This window comes from Equus asinus, chromosome 21 (genome assembly GCF_041296235.1).
Source record: "Equus asinus isolate D_3611 breed Donkey chromosome 21, EquAss-T2T_v2, whole genome shotgun sequence".
Taxonomy (NCBI): domain Eukaryota; kingdom Metazoa; phylum Chordata; class Mammalia; order Perissodactyla; family Equidae; genus Equus; species Equus asinus.
In genome coordinates, this window is record NC_091810.1 from 50,367,969 (window position 1) to 50,379,506 (window position 11,538).

Genomic DNA, 11,538 nt, shown 5'->3' on the forward strand with positions numbered 1-11,538 from the left:
TTTGTCAATTCTATTTATCTTCTCAAAAAACCTGCTCTTTGTCTCATTGATCCTTTCTACTGCCTTTTTCGTTTCAATAGTATTTATTTCTGCTCTGATTTTTATTATTTCTCTCCTTCTGCTGACTTTGGGCTTCATTTGTTCTTTTTTCTCTAGTTCAGTTAGGTGTGCTTTAAGGTTGCTTATTTGGGATTTTTCTTGTTTGTTAAGATGTGCCTGTATTGCGATGAATTTTCCTCTTAATACAGCTTTTGCTGTATCCCATATGAGTTGGTATGGCATGCTATCATTTTCATTTGTTTCCACGTATTTTTTTATTTCTTCTTTAATTTCTTCAATGATCCATTGCTTGTTCAGTAGTGTGTTGTTTAGTCTCCACATCTTTGTGCCTTTCTCATAAACAGCTGTACATTTTATAAAATGTCTTAAGGTTCTCTTTGGTTCATTGGTACATTTGCTAGATAATGCGAATTGATCATTCTGAAAAATAGGGCAGTGTTCTTTTTTTTTTTTAGGAAGATTAGCCCTGAGCTAACATCTGCAGCCAATCCTCCTCTTTTTGCTCAGGAAGACTGGCCCTGAGCTAACATCTGTGCCCATCTTCCTCTGCTTTATAGGTGGGACGCCTACCACCGCACAGCTGGCCAAGCAGTGCCATGTCCACACCCGGGATCCGAACCTGCGATCCCCGGGCCGCTGAAGCGGAACGTGCAAACTTAACTGCTACACCACCAGGCCAGCCCCTAGAGCAGTGTTCCTAAAATATTAATGGGGCTAGCCCAGTGGTGCAGTGGTTAAGTGCGCACATTCCACTTCTCGGGGCCTGAGGTTCACTGGTTTGGATCCCAGACTCGGACATGGCACCGCTTGGCAAGCCATGCTGCAGTAGGCATCCCACGTATAAAGTAGAGGAAGATGGGCATGGATGTTAGCTCAGGGCCAGTCTTCCTCAGCAAAAAAAAAAAAAAAAAAAACGAGGAGGACCGGCAGTAGTTAGCTCAGAGCTAATCTTCCTAAAAGAATTAAAAAATAAAATATTAAAATGAAGAAGCAACAGAAAATGACAATAAAATTAAAGGGACATGACACGAACAAAGATTTTCCTTTATAAAGAGCTAAAGTTTTTATTGTATAGCAAAGAATATGGGCACTGTCTATATTAAAAAGATAACTCTTTAAAAACAACAAACTCATCAAACTCAGCATTCAGTCTCTTTAACACATCTGAGAAATGTCCTACCAAAATCATGTTCATGACACACACTGGGAATGAAGGGCCATTAAAACAAGATGTTGGTCCCTTTGGTAAATTAGGAGGCTTAATCCTCACCATCAGACGGCTCCCATAGGGCCAGGGTTCAGGCAGGTCACGGGGATCCCTCCCTGCTCCCCAGACCCTGCCCTGCCCCATGGGACTCTGTCAGGCCCTTGGGTCTCACCCTGCTCCCTGGGGTCTCTGGCTGATTCCCGGGACCCTGCCTTCTCCACGGATCTCCCCTGCCTCCCCACACCCTCAGATGCAGGGCTCTGACCCTCCAGGCTGCTCAGCAGGAGACCCATTTGCACCTGGGCCTGGCTTCTCTGAGCCCAGCCCCCTTTGACCCTGAACGCCTGGTCTTGTGGCAGCAAACCTGGCAATGCAGGGCTGTCACCCAGTTAAAGGTCCTGGGTTCTCAGCCACAAGTGAAGCAGACTTTTGGGAGGGGTCTTGTGCTCTCTGTGCCAGTCTCTTCTATTAATTTCACAGAGGGAAACACTGTGGGTGGAGCCTGGGGCCCCGTGTGTCCTGCACCCTCACGGCCTCACCAGGGCCATGAGGTCTATGGAGTCTGGCCTCCTGAGTCCAAGGATGTGACCTGCGTGTGTGGTCACTAGTGAAGCTGGCTCTGCTGCCACCCCACAGTCATGGCAGGAAGGGCTTCAAGGAGTTGCTTCAGGAGTTGCTCAGAGGGTGGAGATTTTAATGCCTGGGAGACACAGCATGCGCCGTGACTTTGATCTACAGGCTTGGTAAAGTCTTCTTTAAGAAACAAGAAGAGCTCTTTACACACACACAGGCGTGTGACAGTGCTGATCATGCAACTCCCCATTGCTCAGAAGGGATAACCAAGGCCCCGGAAAGCAAGGGAGAAGGCTGCTTAGCAGGGCCCTGGGTGTGGAAGGGGCAGTGCTCTTTCCACCGCCCACAGCACCCCAGCCATCCGACACTAGGGGGCCATCTGGAGCTTTGTGACCTCCCCTCTGACCTCCTCTCCAGCCCTAGCACCCTCCAAGCCTGCACAGACACAGTGCAGCCCCGACACAACAGGCTGCTTTCTTTGGCTGGGACACCCTTCTCCCACCCCTCACCCAGCCTCCTGAACCTGCCAGAGTCCTCTCTCCTCAGGACAAGGCTCCCCTCCTCAGGAAAGCCCAGCCTGACTGTCCTCGCCCCTGAGCTCTTGGGGCTCCCTGCACATAGTTCTCCTCCAGCGCTTCACCCCACAGTGGAGTCTCTGTGTGCGTCATGAGGGGTGTGAAAATGTTATGATGGAGACAGCGAGTACAGAAGTCCTCTTGGGGAATCTGGGAAATACTCAGTGAGTGATAATGGTGTCAGCAGGAGAGGAAACGGGACTTTGTTTGCTCCTGAGAGGGCAGGACAGAGAAGGATGGAAAGAAAGAAGGAAAAGTGAAGGTGCAGGTAAAAGAGGAGCAGGTCAGGGATGGGCAGGACCTCTGAGGTGCGGGAGCTAAGTCCTGAGATGGGCAGACTGGGCCTCGGACACTCTCCCTGTGCCCACTCCTAACTCAAGAAAGAAGACAGACCAGCCCAAGGGATGGGAGCACATGGTCTTGCAGAGTTTGGGGCAAGATTGTTTCACCACCTGGTCCCCAACCTGGGGCTCCCACCTCTCCAGTCCCCCTCTATTTCTCCTCCATTCTGGTTGACCCATATGTTCTTTCCCACCATGCTCTGCACTTAAAACCCTCACACTGGACAAAGCACAGCCTCACCTGTGTTTAGACACCTGTCATCCCAGACGCAGAGCCCTGCACTTCCAGGCAATCAAAGCAAAGTGATGTAAGAGAAGGAGCAGGGCCCAGAGCTGGGCAACCTGGCTTCCGGTCCTGCCCCGGCCCAACCTCCTGGCCACCAATGTGAACTTAAGCATTTCATCAGCTGCACCTCTTCCTCATCTGTGAAATGAAAGATATTATTACACCTGCGTGGAAGGCTCTTCTCTCCTCCACGAAGAATTCCACCCGTGTGAACTTCGAGGCCAGGACTCAGAGACCCAGTCTCCATAGAGCTTTCCCGACTCCTGAGGAAAAAGGGGACAGCTCCACATCCACCATCCAGGACATGCTCTCTTGGAGAAACCCTAGCACAGCACGGGCCATGATCAGTGTGCATCCAGAAGTCCTACTTTTCAGGAGCCTCCCTCAAGATGCTCACTCATGTGCATGAGGAGGCGTCAACCAAGATGCTCCCTGCAGCTTTGCTGGGCCTAGCGGGGAACTGGAAACCATCCAGACATGTGACAGTGGGGAATGGTATGTCCATTCTATGGCCTGTAGTGCAGCCATTTAAAAAGAAAGCAGGAAAATACCCAAATATCCATAGATAGTAATAGAATAAATATGTTGTGTTGTATTCATGGAGTGGAACACTACTCAGCAACAAAAACCTGAACAAACTGTAATTACATACAATAGCATGAATGATTCTCTCAAACATCATGTTGCATAAGGAAAGAGGGAGCCAAAGAGTTTATACTGTATGGTTCCATTTACTATAAATTTCAAAATCCAGCAACACTAATCTGTGGAGTTCAAAGTCAGGGTCATGGTTAAGGAGAAGGGGCAGTAACTGGAAGGAAGAGAAGGGGACTTCTGGGTGCTGGTTACACAATGTGATTACTTAGAAAACTCAGCAAGCTGAGCATTTATGATTAGTGCTCTTTTCTTACATGTATAATATTTCTATTGAATTTCCCAAATATTAAGGGGAAATGACAAATTGCAGAACAATATATGCAGAATGATTCCATTTAGCTAAAACAACAATTACCATAAAACAAGGCACCATATTTCCTTATGTTCATAAATGTACAAATGTCTAGAAAAAGATCAGGACAGATACCAACTCAACTAATGAATGGAGGTTATTTCTAATGTAGGGATTGGGGTGAGCGGGGCAGGAAAGCAAGCTGTCAAAAGGACCTTAGCTGTACTGGGATTGTTTGAATTGTTTATAAGGAGAATACATCCTTTAGCAATGCTTGTTATAAAAAGAATCAGAAGAAGAGGAGGAGGAGGAGGCAGCCATGGGTGTAGGACTCTATGGCCCCAGGCACCCTCTCAAGGTGTTGTTCCCATGACAACCCCAAAGACTCAGGTTTTTGCCTTGGTGATAGGAAGGGCCCCAGCACTGCCCTTAGGGCTGTTTCCAGACTCATGGAGACAAGGCTGGAGAGAGGAGAGCATTTCCCCAGTGGAGGTGACCTCCAAGGCAAGGGACACCTTGCTCAGCAGAGATAGTCTCCAAAAGTCCTTCACCAACTTCAGGACCAGGGCAGAGAAGAGTCCACCTAGTCTCCCCAGTAGAAGCCGCTAAGGAGTCATACTCAGAATGAACCCACAGAAATATACACACTGTCTCCCCGAGACACATGCTCACACACACGTGCAAGCAACACTCACACTCCCTTCAAGGCCTCATCCTCATGCACAGACAGGTGCGGGGTTCCCTCCTCACACACAGCACCACGTCTTCATACCAGATTACCAAGAACACCCACGGGGAGCATTCAGATTCCCCACGTCCTTCCCTCAGTGCATCATTAGCATCTGTTGCTTGGTGCAGGTATTCTCATCAAGAGTTAGATCTCTGTAGGAGACTGCCCTTGACTCCACTGGGAGCAGTTGGGCTGCACCAGCAACCTTCCTGAGGAGGTGGGAATCTGCCCAGATCACATGGGAGAGCTCTTCTAAATCCCCCACTGCAGACCCTCTGAGAAGCTCTGGGGGCAGCCTGGATGTCTTCCTCCCTCCAGGCCTCACCACCAGTGGGAAGCATCAGTTGGGATGAGCACATGCTCTCTCCTGCTCTCAAGTCCTGGCTTCTCTGTGGGGTCCTCAGCCTGGTCCAAGGCCCCACTGTGTGCTGGAGGGAGCATCATTGGTTGGCAGCCTTCAAGTGGCCCACTCAGGAAGTTACCAGACTGTCCCAAGCTGGCCCCTCACCTTTCAGATTCCCTGTCCCTCTGAGGAGACCCAGCAGGAAGAGGGAGCTGCCCAGCTGGGTGACTCACCAGCAGGATCAGACAGGAAGATGTCAGAGCAGAGATCACATCATGTGGGAGGAGGCCACAGGATGAGCCCTAAGGAAAGGGCTCCTCTCTGGTGAGGCCCCTATACATCCCCTTTTCCTCGAAGCCACAGTTCTCCAGGGATCTCTCCAGCTCTTCTGTGGGGCTTACGGTCTCCAGGAGGGTGAAGTTTGGGTTCCTAAATGAGCTCAAGTCCCTGTCCTGGCTGAAGATGGGAGAAAAGACCCAGCTCAGAGTCTGCCCCTGGCCTCACCAGCGGCTTATGAGGGTAGAAGGGGACCAATGTGTCTTTGGATCCATGTGCCAGCTTGGGTCTCCCTGGTCAAGTCCATGCACCCCAAGGGACCGGGCAGAAGGGCCATCTCCAGAGGGGGCCCTTCAGGCTCCTCAGGCCCCATAGGGACTGAACCTTCCCTGGCATCTCAGCCAGTCTCCTGCCTCGTATCCCTGGCATCTACCTCCAGGAGCTCACAGAATGGAAGCTCCAAGACATCCACTCCTCACACTGGCTGCCCCCTGCTGGACTGGCTTCCTCCTTCCCCCACCCTCCAATAACCTCTCTGTCTCTGTCTAACCACCACCACCCAGCCCATCTCCCTCACCCTCTGCAGACTCTGCTGAGAGGAACTGCAAGTTCTTAGAGGACCCCTCACTGAAGCTGGTGATGGCCAGGAAAGGGCTTCGGTCTAGCTCAGGCCTGGGCTGCGGTGGGCTCCGAGGAGGATCACAAGGCGTTCTGCCAAGACTTGGATTAACCGCAGAGCAAACCTTGCCTGCAGGGCCCATATGGATAGAGCAGTGCCCCTTTATCCACGGTTTCACTTTTCACAGTTTCCATTACCCATGGTCAACCCTGGTTAAAATATTAAATGCAGAATTCCAGAAATTAACAATTTATAAGTTTTAATTTGAGTATCATTCTGAGTGAGTAGTGTGATGAATCTTGCACCATCTCACTCCGTCCTGCCCAGGATGAGAATCATCCCTTTGTCTGGTGTAGCCACACTATATATCCCCCTGTTAGTTTCTTAGTAGCTGTCTCGGTTTTCAGATCAAGTGTCACAGTATCACAGTGCTTATAACCCTTATTTTATTTAATAATGGACTCAAAACACAAGAAGTGATACTGGCAATTCAGACGTGCCAAAGAAAAGCTGTAAAGGCTTCCTTTAAGTGAAAATGTGAGCGTTCTCGACTTAATGAAGAAAATAATTTGTATGCTGATGCTGCGAAGATCTACGGTAACTTTTATTACAGTATATTCTTATAATTTTTCTTTTTCCTTACTGGTTATGGTTAATCTCTTATAGTGCCTAATTTATAAATTAAAATTTATCAAGGGTATGTATGTACAGGGGAAAAACCTAGGATTCAGCATCCTCCGTGGTTTCAGACATCCACTGGTGGTCTTGGAACGTATCCCCATGGATAAGGTGGGACAACTGTATGCAAGATCACTAGGATAGAGCCATTGCCCTAAAGCCCTACACCCCGACCTTTCACATATCCAACTAAGAATTCATTGTAGAAACGTAGGCTACCCTATCAGATACTCTAATTAATTGTACTGATAGGCATTTGGACCATACTGTCCTATATGTCTTAGGGAACATCTAATGAGAGTGGCCATGACTGTGACTCCGGGTAGGATGATCAGCTCCATTTGGTATATGGACTGTCGCCAGGCTCTCCATCAGGAGACAAATCAGTTAAGTCTAGTACTAACCCAGATGCAGCAAGAGGCTGGCAACTGAGCATACCCACCTCAAACGGCCAGCAAGAAGTCTGGGGCAATGCAACTCTTTATTAGCCCAAGAGAGAGCTGAGACTAGTTTGTGTGTTGCAGGCAAGGAGAGGCCTGACACTCACATACCAAGTAGTAGCAATCTCAGCAGCAGCATTTTGCTGACATGGAGTCAGGTACTGGCAATCGTTTAAACTTAGAGTAGTTGCTATACCCTATGCAGAACATATAAAAGAATTCAAAAATTACAGGATGAGGATTAATAAAATCACATCAGAGTCCAGGAAGTTCCTCTTGTTCCATCATCTTTAGTGGAGGCCATTCACTCCTGGAGTCGGCAGTTGTTGGAGGGTTTCTAAGAGTTCTTAGATTAAGATTCTTCATTGGCCATTGAGCAAGTTGAGGATGGTAGTAGCAGTCTGGGTTAAATTGGCCGGTGCCCTACAAACAAAAGCTGAGAGAGAGATTGATGGTGCCTCTTCCCACCCTGACCTCTCTGAGTCTAAGGCATTCTATCCCATCAGCCGTGGTTGTTGCCCTTCTTCCACAGCCAAGCGATCTGCATGACGAGCCCCTGCAGCAATCACATCACCCTTTCTCCAGCCGTCCCCATGTCTTACACACGACATATGCTCAGGCTCATCCCTAGGTGTCTAGCAGCTTCTTCCTTATGTGCCTTGATCCATCCTAGATCATCTCCCACCCCCTGCTGTGGGAGTCACACCAGCAGGACCACCTTAGGAGTTGTCACCTCATATTCATGATCATTATCATCAATACCTTAACTGCCCCAATCCCAGCAGGCATAGTCAGGCAGCAAAATGAGCACCAGGTCAGAGTCGCACCACCTGGCTCCTCTTTGCAACTTGCAAATTCTAGTTATGTGATTTCCCAGGAGTAGGCATGGGAAGAAAAAAGGATGAGAAGGATTACTTTTGTGGTTTGAGTGTCTTACAGCCAGTCTGGGCCGCCTCCCTCATTCCCTAACCTCATAATTAAACATTCTATCTAAATAGAAGCTACCCTTCCCAGGAATTGCCACATTTAGATCCCAAACTGCCTTCTTAAATGTGTTCCCCCCTGGGAGCTGAGCCTGGTTGTCCAGTTATCCTTTTCAGTTTTTCCTTTAAGAGTCTATTCCATCTTTCTATGGCCCTGATTGCTTGGAGATGATACTGGGCCTAAATGGTCCAGCGAGGGTTTCAGGTAGCTATCCACTGCTGGGTGCTTTCTACTATGAAGTAGTACCACTATTGATTGGATGTGCTTAGGGAATCCAAATATGTAATATACTCCATTTAAGAGTCCTTGAATAATATGGCCCACATATGCTGTGTAGACAGGGATGGTATTCCTGGTTATGTGCCCTGGAGTTCCCTTTGTCACTCAACTGTGGAGCTGGGAGTCAGGCACATTTGCCAGGCTTTGTTGGAATCGTGAGGTTTTATTTTGGGGCCTGATCCTGAATGGTAGATGGATTACCAGGCCCTGTGTGATGGTACATCCCTATGGCTGTGGCCCTTACCTGGGCAATGCAGGGTTGATTGACTGTTGATTCCATAGATGTTTATCCTTGAATGGTCCTTTTCCATGGGCATCCACATGAGTCATGAACAGGGGCTGCAGGTCCTATGCAGTCTGTTGCCATAATTTTTGGCCCCACAAAGACTGAGACTTGATCATTGAGTTGTTGCACTGTCAGGCACCAGACCACTTTGCAGTCCATTGTCTGCTGCCCATGACTGTGAAAAATGTAACAGGGTGAAATTTACAGGGTGTTTTCCTGAGCAAGCCCCACAGCCTACAACTACACCCATTGAGCAGAGTGCTGTTTTTCATACACAGTTTTAAACAGAGTTCCTTGAGGCTGAACAGTTGCAGTGGCCCAGCACCCCTATCTGCCCTGAATTTCACTGATCCATCCATGCATCAGGACTAGGCCCCTCCAGGAACCTTGGTGTACCAAAGCCCCCAAGAAGGTCTGACACAGACCCACGCCTGAGCTAGCCGCGTCTGGAAGGTGACTCCACATTTTCCTGTAGATGTTGGACTCCACTAATGCCCAGTTTACTTCTTTTCTGGGCAATATCCATTTTGTTGGAGTTTTTGTTTTTTCACCCATCCCGTTATAGGGATGTCAGGCTGTAACAATACCTGCTGTTGCTTTCTTAGTACCTTAGTGTCCACTGATTCCCATTAACAAGCCATTGATTTCCTCTCAAATGGGCTATGCCAGGTGGCCGCGTCAGGCAAGTGCTGTGTCCATATCCACAAGGGATGGTAGACTAGTGGCTCCATCGTTCAGCCACAGGCTCCAGTCTGTATAATTGTCAGTAACCAACACTTGTAATTTAAAGGCTCTTTTAGACTAATTGGCCTGAGCGGAGGGCAGTCTGTACAAGCTTTTGGGTGGTTTCTTTAAGCACTTCTGCATCTACCAGCTCTTAGGTTGGTGGTGGTGGTCTCTTCCCCCATCCACCCTTGTCTTCTGTACTGCTTTGCTGCCACCACGTGGCTGAGCCAGGGGAGCCTAGTAGGTTCCCAGCTCTGCGCTTGTCCCATTGCCACTGTCCTAACCTTGGCCTTTCCCCACTGGGAGCAGCCCTTACGGTCAGCAGCGGTGTTACTCATCCTTAGGACCCTGATGCGGAGTCGGTGAGCCGAGGAGTCGAAAGAAAGATTTCTTGGACTCTCAAGATCTGGCAGTAGTGCTCTTTTATTTAGAGAATAGTGTGGAATAGCATGGGGACAGGACCCATGGGCAGTCAGAGATGCTGCTAGCATGGGGAGCTGCTACTGCAAAACATGGGTGGAGAGTAAGGCTAAATTTAAGGCATAGGTATGTGAGCCATCTCTTTACAAGACTAAGGAAAGAACATGTAAAAAAGTCAAAATGGTATCAGTGCAGGTCGGGTCTGGCCATCGGGTGGTCCCACAACTTTTAGATAAGAATCAAATCGGATTAAGTAAAGGCCGGAAGCCACCGCTTAAATATTATCTTCAGCTAAAGACAAAGGAGGATGTTTTGGGGGGGGTCGTCAGTTACATGAGGTTGCCAGACAGTAAAGTTCTTGCCTTCCCCATTAAGAGTTTCCAGAGATAAGGCCATCCCCCCTTCCTTCACAAATGCAAATGTCTCCCATCAAAGGGCAAGCAAATTCCACTCCTTGTGCTGCGGGGTCTGTGAGCTGAGGAGTCAAAAGAAAGATTTCTTAGACTCTTAAGATCTGGCAGTAGTGCTCTTTTATTTAGAGAATAGAATAGCATGGGGACAGGGCCCATGGGCAGGCAGGGCCACTGCTGCTGCCCCCGCTGGCATGGGGACAGGGCCCATGGGCAGGCAGAGCTCCTGCTGCTGCCTCTGCTGCCCCCACTGGCATGGGGACAGGACCCATGGGCAGGCAGAGCCGCTGCTGCTGCCCCGAGTTGAGGGTTAGGGCTAATTTTATAAGGCATGGGTATGTGAGTCATCTCTTTACAAGACAAAGGAAAGAACATGAAAAAAAGTTAAAATGGTATCAGTACAGGTGGGGTCTGGTCATTGGGTGATCCCATGACTTTTAGACAAGAATCAAATCGGATGAAGTAAAGGTTAGAAAGGTTAGAAGCCACCACCCTAATCAGTTACATGAGATTGCCAGACAGCAACCAACTTAAGTTCTTGCCTTCCCCATTAAGAGTTTCTAGGGATAAGGTCATCTCTCTTCTTCTTCTTGGTACAGAGAGGGAGGCACATTTTACAGATAGAGATTTACCTTACAAATGTAAATGTGTCCCAACAAGGGCAAGTTCCATTCCCCAGAGCCTCCTTCCCTGTCCCAGTTTATCGAAAGCAATCAGCCCAAAACAATCCTGATGCCAAAGAGACATATCCTGGGGTGGCCAATTTCAGGTCCCTACAAGGTCATCCCCCTTTCCTTCACAAATGCAAATGTCTCTCAAAAGGGCAAGCAAATTCCAGTCCTCAGAGCCTGCTTCTCATCTGCAGTTTTCCTCATCACTTGGAGCCTGCTTCTCATCTGCAGTTTTAAAATTAACCAGCCTAAAATCCTCATCAAAACTACATGGCAAAGATGCCTGTGAGTTTTGTTGTGATTCATCAGTCACTCCTGCTGACTGTTGATGTCACAGAAGGTAGAGACATTAAGCTGGACATCGTTGGCTTGCCAACCAACAGAATGTCATTCATACAGTGAAACATTGGACAACGTTGTCAGTATATTCTTGTAAGATCCTTCTGAAACTGAGAACTAAGGAGTTGAAAAATCTTTCCTGGAGCGAAAACTCTGAGACAAGCTTTGGTATCTGCAGCTCTGCATAGTCTACATAATCAACTGTTATTTAAAACTAACGAGGTCTTTCTGTCCCTCCTTGGAATAAGAGTGAGCTGTCTTTCCCAGAAATTCAAGGTCCAGATGTCAAGATTCAGTCTTCAAGGCCAAACACAGGGTGATGGGAAAGCACCAAGGAGCAAGGCCA